Here is a 12611-nt window from a genome sequence, read left to right on the forward strand (position 1 = left end):
GGAATTTTTTTTAATGAATTTTTTACTCTAAATCCTTATTATTGTAGATGCAGTATTGGAAGAAACTATCTCCTCTAATAATAACTACGTCATGAATCCTATAGTTTAGAATACCTCTGAAAAGCAACCACTTCAGCCTCCTAAATGTAGATGTTCGGATGATTTACCTTTGAAACGCAGCCTCCAAATAGCTGTCCTGGGCCTAAGTATCTGTCAAAAAAAATTATACCAGAAAATACATGTCTTTAGCTGTTGGAGATATTGTAGATGAGACTTGGAATTTAGGAAGGGTTGGACCTCTGAGGTGCCATCCAGTCCTGTAATTCTACAATTCTAAAGCAGGATGTTATATCTTTTGTGCTTCCAGGCGTAAAGCCTGAGGCCTTTAAGGCATCTAGAAGGAAGAATTTTGGAAACTTCAGAAAACCCAAGAATGGTATGGTAGCCCCTCTATTTTTTGGCTAACAGTGGAAGCATTCTTTTTAAATGAATCATCATCTAAACATAGGACATCAAAATTCTACAAATTTTAAATAAGCATGGAAAGATATGAAATTATAAAGAGTGAGACAAGCAGAACCAAGAGAACATTACATACAGCAAAAGAAATATTGTTTGAAGAATAACTTGTGTATGTCCAGCATCAGAGAAAGAACTGATGAAAAGAAACAAGTAAGAAGTTTTATATGCATGTGTTTTTGTCATATGATGCCTTCACAAATTTGGGGAAAGGAAGGGGGGAGATACCTAGGAATTTTAATGTAAAAAATAGGTAAATAAATTTAAAATAAAAAAATAAGTAGACTAAAAATACCCTAACAACTTGATTAAATTGTATTTCATAAAAATCCTTTTGAGGGGAAAAAAAAAGAAAGTGGTGCTATTATATGCCTTATAATAAGGTGTGTTTGAATAGTATGTAGAGGTGGTTATACTTGGATAAAGGCACTTTGCACTGCAACTTGGAAATTCATATGAGAAACCTGTATTTGTTGCTATTTGCTTAGCATTTCCTTCAGAGGCAATGAATATGATGTTGGCTGTTTATTCACTTATTTTCCTTTTTTGATAGCTTCCAGAACAAGGCCAGGGAAATTGCTTTCTCTAAATCATCTTTGATTCGTCGTAATGTCATTACATCTTGTCTTTGTATATTAACATGGCCATCTTGTCTTCTTCTTGCCTTACCTTTCTGACCTTTCAGGGAAAATGTGCTTATAAAACTGGATACCAGCCAAGTATGATGACAAATAGTAAAATGGGTGATTGTGTCTGAAACATGTGCATAAACTACAGTTCTTTCCACAATGTTAGACCATCCTTCTGCTTAATGTGATGGTATACTGAGTCATAGACACATATTACTTTGAGGTATCCTACTGGGGAGCCATCTAGATTAAAACAGTATGTAAACTACCAGAAGAGATCTTTTATAGTAGTGTTAGAACCCTGAAAACGTCTTACCTCTAGGCACAGCTAAAGAATTTTCAGAAGAAGGATCAGTTCGATTTTCCTTTTTTCTTTGTCTCCTAGGGCTTAGACCCTTCCCTTCTTGTGTTCCTAAAATGGCAGCCTGGCTATGTTGTGACTAAACAGGGCATGTTCTCATAATTATTTATGGAAGAAATCATCTGTGGGACTAGGCAAGGGTAAGAAAGCCTGCCTTATCCACCAGAGGGTGCTCCTATCCCAGAATTACCATTATGTTGTCAGTGTCTTCAGAAAGAGTCCAGATTTGATATCTAACACTGCTCTTGATTTCTGAAATGTGAGAGTGATCATTACGTGAAAGCTTCTTCTTGTGCTCACAATCTCTCCTTTGGCCTGATTTCACTCGCTGGTTGTCTGGTATGGACAAGAGGCCTGCATGAGCTTCATCATGACAGCTGAGCAAGAACTCTGGGTTTCTTTTTCTTTTCAAGACAGGCTGTCTCATCTGGTTATACCATCCATTCTTATATTCCTTTCAGGGTTCTCATCAGGATCGTTATATTTTTTTGTTCAAAAAAGAGATGAGATGGGAAAATGAGTGGGAATGTTAGGCAAGAGATTATTCAGCCGTTGACAAATTTTGAACAAAGAACCCCAGGGAGCTTTACTGGATGCCACAGTTTTGCTTCAGATAATGACTGCCAATTATTTCACAATTTTCAAATCATAACATTTCAAATTTTATTTGTGAATCTTGGGATACGAACATGGTTTATAAACTGTTGGGGAAAAAAAGTGAGGAGAAGTAATAGAATTCTGCTTTCAGGTTGACTTTCTTTAGTCATCACAAAAGCTTGCTAATTTGCCCCCAAGGGATGGCTTGCAAAAGTCTGGTACATATATTAGCCCATTATTGAATTTTTACTTAAATTACTGGAGTAACAATCACCTTTTAATTGTAATTAATTCCTCTTTAAATTTAGTTACAAAGACATTTTAGATGTGGAATGTCAAAGCTTCTTAATGTTTGACTAGTCCTAGGCTGCATAAGCATAAAATAAGTGCTTTTTAAAATTTAATTTTCAGGCTTTGCCCTATCCAATGTTACACAGTGTGCCTTTTTCTGTATTGTTTTCTTTGCTTCAATTTGAATGTGGTTTCTGTCCCTATTTTCTCCAAGCTGTGACAGCTGGAGACATATAGCCTTAAGTTTCTTCCATCCTCCAGTAACAATAAGTTGCAATTATATAACCCCATTTTCAACAAATCAACTGGGCCTCTGTGCTATAATTTCCATGCCTAATTTTCCAGCAGGTTTACTGAAATAATGAATAACTAAAGGTGTCACCTGTTGTACATACTGCCTGGAACTTTAGATGTATTTAGACAAGGACATTACTGGAGCCCAAGATAATAATCATTGTCAATTAGTGATTACTTATTTGAGTACTCTACAAGTATGTGGCATTATAATATGCTTTGAAATTTTTCAAAACATGAAGACTGTCCCTTTCCACAAGATTAGTTTGGATGATGACTGGTGAAAAGCTAGCCATATTTAAATAAGTACAAAGCAATATCGAATAGTCAAATTTCTATTTTTTTCACATTGATAATGTGTGTTTTGTATCCTGGTCATACCATTTGTTTGTCAGCCATTTCATATAACACAAATAATAATAGAAGCTAGAAGTTAAATAGCATTTCGAGATTTACAAAGCACTATACATGTTATCTCAATACAACTCTATGAGGGGAATACTATCATTATCTCCATTTTACAGATAGGGAAACTAAGGTTAAGAGAGGTTACATGAAGTGCCAGTGTCACAAAACTAGCAAGGGTTTGAGGCAGTATATTTGAATTCATCTTTTCCTGATTCTAAGTCCAAAATTCTGTCCATTGTATCACCTAAAAGCAGCATATACTTGTCATTGAAGCCTGTGCTTCCAGGAAGTCCTAGAATCATCGTGTAGACATTTGCTTATGGAAAAGAGGAAGAGAATTGTTGGTGAACTGCTTGCTTTGATCATTACCTCTTCCTCCACTAAATTTCATTTGCTAGTTGTGAGGATTTTCACCATGTAACTGCTTTGGTTCCATTATGATAGTTGAGTGGGAACTCTGGGCTTCTTCATTTCAAAATATAGTATTTCTGGTTGTAAGACTATGCATTCTTATTTATAGTCATTTCAGTATTATAAGAATGGTTATACTTTTCTGTCCAAAAGAGAGAAATTTCCAAACTTCTTGGGAAGCCTACTGTTTCTATACTTCAATATGGGATGTTTTTGAAAAAGTCATGTTTTGATGTGAATAGTTCTAGAGATATTAGCTCTTTACTTCAACCAATATCATCTGAGCCTAAACTTCTCTCAGCAAAGCAATCCTTTTATTCCTCCCTAATTGTCTCTATCCCATTTGTCATTGAAATAGTCCCAAACCTTCATTTCTCTTCTCAAACCTTCCTTGTAGAACCCTTTACCTACCCTCTTAGCTGAGGATTTTATCTAATACTATTGAAAAATGGAGGCCATTGGGACTCATTATCTGAAGCTTTGTCTTCTCTCTTTCTTTGCATTTTAAAAAATACTGACATCATCTCCTACTCCCCTTTTCCTTTACTCCAGTCACTGATAATGAAGTGATCCTTTCACTAGCCAAGACCAACCGCTCTATATGTGATTTTTTTATTCAATATTTTATTAACTTTCAATTTTTAAGTTATATACTTCGTAACCACTACCAACAAAAAAACATTTAAATAAACAAATGCATTAAAAATTATGTGCAAAACCACAAACTCTGCATCGTTTACAATTTGTTTAAAAATCTGTAAATAATATGTGTGCTAATATAGGCATCCTCTGCTTTTGAATTCCCTTTGGATTTGTTTTACTTTGATATATGTTTTCTCTTGATTTTGTGGCTATTTTTTAAATGTAATCATAGTATGAATCATTCTTATTTTCTTTTCATATTTTCATGTTCTCCTTATGTTCTTTATGTTTTCAATATTTGTTACTTCTAATAACATAAGATAATCCAATACATTTAAATATGACAATATTTCAAACATTTCTCCCAACCATTGCATTGGTGTCATTTCTAGTTATTTTGTCATTACAAAGCTTTCATGAATATTTTCATATATATATGTATACATATACATATATACACAGCTTTTTTACCTTTTTTTTTAAACCCATACCTTCTGTTTTAGAATCAATACTAAGTATCAGTTCCAAGGCAGAAGAGCAGTAAGGGCTAAGCATTGGGGTTAAGTGACTTTTTAAAAAAATATCATCAAAATCTCTCCCAAAATCCTTTCCCTTACCCTCCCTATAAAGCTATATCATATTAAAAAATAATATTTTTAAAGACCAAAAAAAGAGAAAAAAAGCAGCAAAACTGATCAGTACATTTAAAAAGTCTGAAAATATTAGCATTATATCACATTTGTGGCCCACTCACTTCTGCAGAGGGGTGGAATGGGAGTGCCTTCTCATATTTCTTTGGAATCAGGCTAGTTCTAGAACCGTGCTAATTTTGCAACATTTGATTTGCATCTGTGTATGATTATTTTTATATTGCTGTAGTCATTGGGCATATTGTTCTCTTGGCTCTGATTCCTTGAAAATGTATCAGTTCATGTGGATCTTTCTATGCTTTCCTGTACTAACCCTAACCATCAAAGGAATATCCCATTACCTTCATGTTCTACAATATATTTAGCTACTCCCTAATTAATGAGCATTTGTTTCTAATTCTTTGCTATAACAAAAAGTACTGCTATAAATATTTTAGTAATTCATGGTGAGTTTTCTTAATTTCCTTCTTCTGGCCATAAATTCCCCTTTAAAAATAAACTTTCTCTCATAACAATTAAGTAGACAAGCAAAAAAAAAATTGCAAATTCTCTATGTCTGAACATATGTGTCTCTGTACATCAGCTCTTTGTCAGTACTTTGATTAGAGTTCTTAAACCTTTCAAAGCAATTTCCCTTTACAAGGTTGTAGTTATTGCTACATTTCTCCTTGTTCTGCTTTCTTGATTTTTGAATCAGTTCATACAAGACTTCTCAGATTTCTCTAAATCTATCCTTTCTGTCATTTCTTACGGCATAATAATATCCTATTATATTAGTGTGTCATAATGTTTATCCATTATCCAACTGATGGATATCTTCTTTGTTTCCAATTCTATAACTGGAAAATTTAAATTATAACAAAAATTATTTTCGTATTTATGCCTCTCTCCCACAGTCTTTGATACCTTTGGGGTATTGGGCTAGCAGTGGTATGGGTAGGTCAAAGACTATACCAAGTGTAATAACTTTGGGGGCATCATTTTGAATTGCTTTTCAGAATAATGTGTTATTAGTACATGGTCCTGCCAACAAGTCGCATTTTCCATTTTTGTCATCCTTGTCATTCTGGTGAGTGTGAGTTGGAACCTCAGAGCTTTTTTTATTAGAATTTCTCTTATTTGTTATTTGGAAGTTTTTTTCATTTGGCTGTTGAAAGCTTGCCTTTTTTTTTCTTTTAAGAATTTACTTATAACCTTTGACCTTTTATTTATTGAAGATGGCTCTTATTTTTATATATTTGTAGCAATTCCTCTATATCAGGCTTTTATTAGGGAAATGTTCAGGAAAGATGTTTTTCTAGTTCACTTTTTTCTTTTCTAAGGCTGTTTCTGCAAAAATTTTCAATTTTATGCAATTGAAATTTTCCATTTTCTTTCCTGTGTTTCTGTCTCTTGTTTGGTCAAATATTCTTCCCCTTTCCATATGGTACAACTATTTAGAGCTTGGTATGTATCCGTATGTTGCTTATTATATAGGATATATTATAAGTTGTATGTCTAAACCTAATTAAAATTTTTTTATCTTTATTTTATTCCAGTAACGAATTTACATGTAAGTTTTCCAAAGTTACATGATTCATGTTGTCTCCCTCCCCTCTTCCGTTCCCCCTCCTGGAGTTGACAAGAGATTCCACTGGGTTATACACGGATTATCACACAAAACCTATTTCCATATTTTTCATTTTCATAAGAGTCATCTTATAAAACCCAAACCCCAAATCATATACCCAAAAATACATGTGCTAAATCATATGACTAAACCTAATTTCTTTTACATGGCTTTTCAATTAGTTGGCCATCTTTGTTGAATAGTGAGTCTTTACTCCACTGCCTACCCTACCTTTCTGGCCTCATTATATATAACTTTTTTTTAAACCCTTACCTTCTTTTTTAGTGTCGGTTCTAAGACAGAAGAGAGGCAAGGGCTAAGCAATTAGGGTTAAGTGACCTGCCCAGGGTTACACAGCTAAGAAGTATCTGAGGCCAGACTTGAACCCAAGTCTTCCTGACTTCAGGCGTGGCTCTCTGTCCACTGAGCCACCTAGTTTCCCCTCTTGTATTTTTTTTTATAATCCTGTGTATATATATATATATAAATGTATTGGTTGTTTTTCCTGATAGAATGTAAGCTCCCAGAAGAAAAGAACTGTTTATTTTTGTCATTGTAATCCCCCAGCCTAGTCCAGTGTCTGGTACACAGCAGGTGATTAATAAATGTTTGTTTGCCTGATTCCTTAATGGCACCAAACCATCAAGCAAGCACTGTGTAAAACTCTGCCAAGTTGAATGTGGTGATCAGTTCCTTCCACCTTTAAGAGCTACTCAATATTGAAACATTGGATTCTTCCATTAGTACGGAAATAAAATGCCATATACACTTAAATGGCCTCGTTCTGTTTAGAATATGGCACCCGCAAGAGTTCACATTCCATAGCCAGCAGATATCAGTAAGTGTGAGCCTTTGATTCCCTGCTTGTGCCAGCTTAAGTTCCTGAGGGTACGTCTCCTGGGCACCCCAGATGGCATTCCATCCATGAACAGAAGCAATGTGAATCTAATTGCCCACTTATTTTATTTTATATTTGCTTCAGAGGTCTCTGTTTTTAACTGATGGGGAAAAAAAGGAGGTTAGTAATCTCTCCTTGTCCATTTCTGAATCTTTCTTTATAACTTTCTGGCATTTTTATGGGTCATGGCCCATATTTGTGAGATGGTCCTTTGGCATATAGCCTAGACCTTTATGGCTTTGGCAAAAAAAGAAAAATCATACCTTTTATGGCAAAAGGTCCTTTCAGGAATATATCAGAAATACTGTGAAATAAGCAAAAACTTTACTTTTTTATTTCTCTAAAATACAATTTTAAGAAGGGTGGGAAAAATCATGAATCATGGAAGCATGAAAAATATTCTAATCAATTAAAAGTAATAAAAATTTTAAAAATAAAATTTTATTTTTAGTTCTGAATATTCTCTCTTCTTCCCTTTCTCCCATCCATTGAGAAAGCAAGAAAAAACAAAGTCCATTACAAATAGGTAAAGTCATGCAAACATTCCCACATTTGCCACATCCCCCTCAAAAAAGAAAGAGAAAGCAAATATGCTTCTATAGAGGTGGATGGCTCTTCGGCTGTTCGTCTAGAGTTGTTTCAACTTGTGGTTGGTCATTTGTGCTGATCAGAGTCATTAATTATTGATTATCTCTACAATATTGTTAGAATTGTTTTTACGTGTATTATTTCACATAGAAGTATTTCTTATATTTGGCAGAGTTGGGGATTCTTCCAAATAGGAGTCTTGCCTTTGTAGTTTGTAAAGCTGTCTCTTTATTAAGGAAAAAATCTTCTTTGTAGTGATGTCTTTTGTTTTTCTATCTTCTTCTTTCTGAATATCTTTCTCTCCAGAAAATTAAAAAAGCATTTCAGCAAAGGCAAATAACACATTCCCTGTGGCTCAGTAGAGGCAATATTTTGTGCTCATTGTGCCACATCTATGACAAGAGGGGAGACTTGTATTTTCTCAATTCTTCTGGGCCAGCTTTTAGCATCATAATTACATAACTTTCACTTTTTATTTCCATTTACATTGTTAAAGTTATTATATGTGTGTGTGTGTGTGTGTATCTGTATTTATCTATAGCTCTCTGTACCTAGATATACCTCTATACATACCTATACATAGATGGAGTCTTCCAGGTCCTGCTTACTTTCAGTTCATGTAAATCTTTTTAAAAATAGGAACTGTTTTTAACAGATGTTGCCTTATGAGGGCAACTGGGTGACTCAGTGGATGAGAGCCAGGTCTAGAAATGGGAGGTCCTAGGTTCAAATCTGGCCTCAGACACTTCTTAGCTGTGTGACCCTGGTCAAGTCACTTAACCCCCAAAAGCCCAGCCGTTACCACTTTTCTGCCTTGGAGCCAATACACAGTACTGATTCTAAGATGGAAGGTAAGGGTTTTAATAAATAAAGAAAAGAATAATAGCTTTTTAAAATTCATTTTATTGTTTTTTTAGTGCAACATAAATTCCATTCCATTTATATTCTACAATTTTATTCAGCCATTCACCAACGGATGGGCACTTCTTTTGTTTCCAGTTCTCTGGTACCACAGACACTGTAAATATTACACGAGACTTTTCTGTCTCTACCTTCCTTGTGGTCCGTGCCTAAGAGCAGAATCTCTGGGTCAAAGGGGAGAGACATTTTATCACCTTTTCCCATAATTCCAAATTATTTTCCAGAATGGTCAGACCCAGTTTATTTATTTTTTTTATTGGAAAATTTTTATTTAACTAATTGATTTAGAATATTTTTCCATGGTTACATGATCAAACCCAGTTTAGAACTCAAAACAACAGGACATTCATGTACCTTTCTTAATGCAGCTTCTCCACTATGGATTATTTTTATCTTTCAGAACAGAGTATTTATACGTGCATGTTTATAGGAATCATAAAGAGAGTTTCTTGAGCAGAGGTGTTCACCTGCTGTTACAGGAGAGTCATTCCAAACTTCTATGACTTGGGGCTGATTTCACAGCAAGCCTAATACAATATACAAATGCAAAATGAATTACAGTGCTTTGTATTTTTAGGTACTGCTGAATTTGACACACAGATAATGTTTCAAGAGTTCAAAGGAGATCTTTGGGGAAAGGCTTCTTAGGGAAGTTGGGATGAGCTAAGGCTTGAAGGATGCTTAGGATTAGAATAAGAAAGGAGAAAATCTGGCACTGGCTAAGAGATGGAGTGGTAATTAGTAGAACAAATCAGGTACCCATTACATAGTAGTAAATGATTATAATAATCTATAGTTCATAAATAATATTTCAATAATATTATTCAATTATTCAATGATATTATTCAATTCAATAATAATTTAATAAACAGGGAGCAGAAAGGTACATTAATGGTTTGAGAACCTGGCTCAAAGACAGGAGGTACTGAGTTCAAATCTGACCTCAGATACTTCCTAGATGTATGATCTTGGACAAGTCACTTACCCCTCCTCCCCCATTGCCTAGCCCTTACTATTCTTCTGCCTTGGAACCAATACATAGTATTGATTCTGAGATAGAAGATAAGGTTGGTTTTTAAAAATTAAAATAAACATAAAGACCCAAGCTTTGGGGACAAGAACTCACTATTTGACAAAAACTTCTGGGTAAATTAGAAAGCAGTATGGCAGAAACTAGGCATAGAGCAACATTTTACACTGTATATCAAGATAAGATAAAAATGAGTACATGAGCTAGACATAAAGGGTGATAGAATAAAAACATTAGGCTAGCATGGGATAGTTTACCTGTTAGATTTATATATAAGGAAAGACTTTATGACCAAAGCAACCAAGATTAGAAGGAAAACAGAAAGCAGGAGAGGGGGGAGGAATTTTCATAGCAAGTATTTCTGATAAAGGCCTAATTTCTTAAATATATAGAGAACAGAGTCAAATGTATAAGAATGCAAGTCATTCTCCAAATGATAAGTGGCCAAATGATATGAACAGGTAATTTTCAGCCAAAGGAATCAAGGCTATCTATAGTCACATGAAAAAATGTTCTAAATCACCATTGATTATAGAAATGCAAAAGAAAACTCTGAGGGACCACTTCTTACCTATATGACTAGTTAATATGATAGAAGAAGAGAATGACAAATGTTGGAGGGGATGAGGAAAAATAGGGACACTAATGTACCATTGATAGTTATGAATTGATTCAAACATTCTGGAGAACAACTTGGAACCATGCCCAAAGGTATATAAAATTGTATAAGCCCTTTGACCTAGCAGTAGTACTATTGGGTCTATATCCCCCAAAAAATCAAAGGAAAAGGACACAAACGTACAAAAATATTTATAGAAGCTATTTTTGTAGTGGCAAAGAATTGAAAATTGAGGGCATTAATTGGAGAATGACTGAATGAGTGTTGATATATAATTGTGATGGAATAGCATTGCAATATAAGAATTAATGGAAGGGATGGCTTTAGGAAAACCTGGAAAGACTTAGATGAACTGACGCAAAGTGAAGTGAGCAGAACCAGGAAAATCTAGCATAGTGTAATAGCAATATTTAAATAATGATGAAATGCAAAAGGACTTAGCTACTCTGATCCACCACTGATCCATCTCATTTCCAAAGGACCTATGGTGAAAAGTGCTATCCACATCTAGTAGAAAACTAAGCTTTAAAATGAGAACTGTAAGTATATATTGAAGCATATTTTTGTCATTTTATTTTTCTTGCTTTTTCCTCTCAGATGGTTAATGTGGAAATATTTTTGCATGACTTTCATATTGTAGTGCAAAAGGGTGCATATTAACCCTGCAAAGACTTACTGCAGAATTTCCGACAGTTGAAAAGGGTTTAGAATCCTGACTAGTGGCAGTTGATCCTAGAGACTTGATGAGAGTAGGAGGGTCAACTGAGCTCTATCTTTGGACTGAAACCCTGCCCTATATTCTGCAGCTTTTCTCTTAAGATTTGTTAGCTTAGCTATTTCCTTTGGATCTCCCTGACCTCCCCTATTCCTAATCATCACTTTCCCTTCCTGAATTTCTGTGGGTTTTTGAAAGGAGCGTGGATCTGGGTGGTAGCTTTCAAACTTTGTAGATTTAGTTTCCCCATAGTCAAGTAGGGCTTCCCTTGATACAATTATCACCTGAATCATTGTATCCAACTTCCCTACCCCTTTTAGGCAATAAAACCTCTCTGAGCTGATTTAGGCAGATACTTTCTCAGTCTCACATTCCTGTCTCCCTCCCCCACCTGAAGCTTTCCCTAGGCGGCTGTTAGAGTTACCCTGTATCCCTCTGTCCTTTACAATCAACCCTGAAACTCAATAAACCCTGTTTGTCACTTAATCAAACCTTTGGCTAATTCATTAGTTGATTGATAAGAGAGGGAGAAGGGGAGAAAGTAACAATATTCTCTCTGGGTCCTGAGGGAGTTGGAGGCATCCATTTTGAGAGGAAGTGGTAATCCCTATACTTCCTCTGTACTCTTCCTTTGTGAACCTGAGAAACTGACTAGAAAGCCCTCTTGTCAGTTTCAAGCCATTCCTGGCTAGCCCTAACCTTTGTCTGTAGAAGTGCCCTTCCTACCTGAAGGCTCAGTCTGTTTCCCTTCAGTGTCTCTGTCTCAACCTGTGTACTCAGTCTGTGTCTCCCTGCTGCAGCTGCCCTAAATTACCTCATCATCTCCCTTTGCTCCACTGTAGTACCCTCCTTATCCACTTTACTGCCTTAGGGATCCACAAACCCCTATCCACAGTGCCTTTATCCCCCATTATCACCTTAACCTGGTTTAGTCCCTTATTACCTCCAGCCTTTAGTCCCTTACCTGCCTTACCCTCTATTATAGCCTTACCTTGCCTTAATTTCCCTATTACAACTTTACTAGATTTATTCCCTTATTATATCTGGCGAGCATAGTTAATAAAAAACCTACGAATCTTCTGAAACAACAAAAATGAATCTGGCAAGAATTACATTTATTTTAGGCAGTGTCTCCATAATGGCTTGTTCATTCATGCAAAGTCTGTGCAACTTCTGGTTTGTAAAAGTCCCAAATCTAGTGCAACAAATGCTAGAAATATATGATTATTATAAATGGTTTGCCTTTACCCTTGCCTATCCACAGTGCCTTTATCCCTCATTATCACCTTAACCTGGTTTAGTCCCTTATTACCTCCAGCCTTTAGTCCCTTACCTGTCTTACCCTCTATTACAGCCTTATCTTGCCTTAATTTCCGTATTACAACTTTACTAGATTTATTCCCTTATTACAATAACGTATAATGGATAT

This window comes from Gracilinanus agilis, chromosome 1 (genome assembly GCF_016433145.1).
Source record: "Gracilinanus agilis isolate LMUSP501 chromosome 1, AgileGrace, whole genome shotgun sequence".
Classification (NCBI taxonomy): Eukaryota; Metazoa; Chordata; class Mammalia; order Didelphimorphia; family Didelphidae; genus Gracilinanus; species Gracilinanus agilis.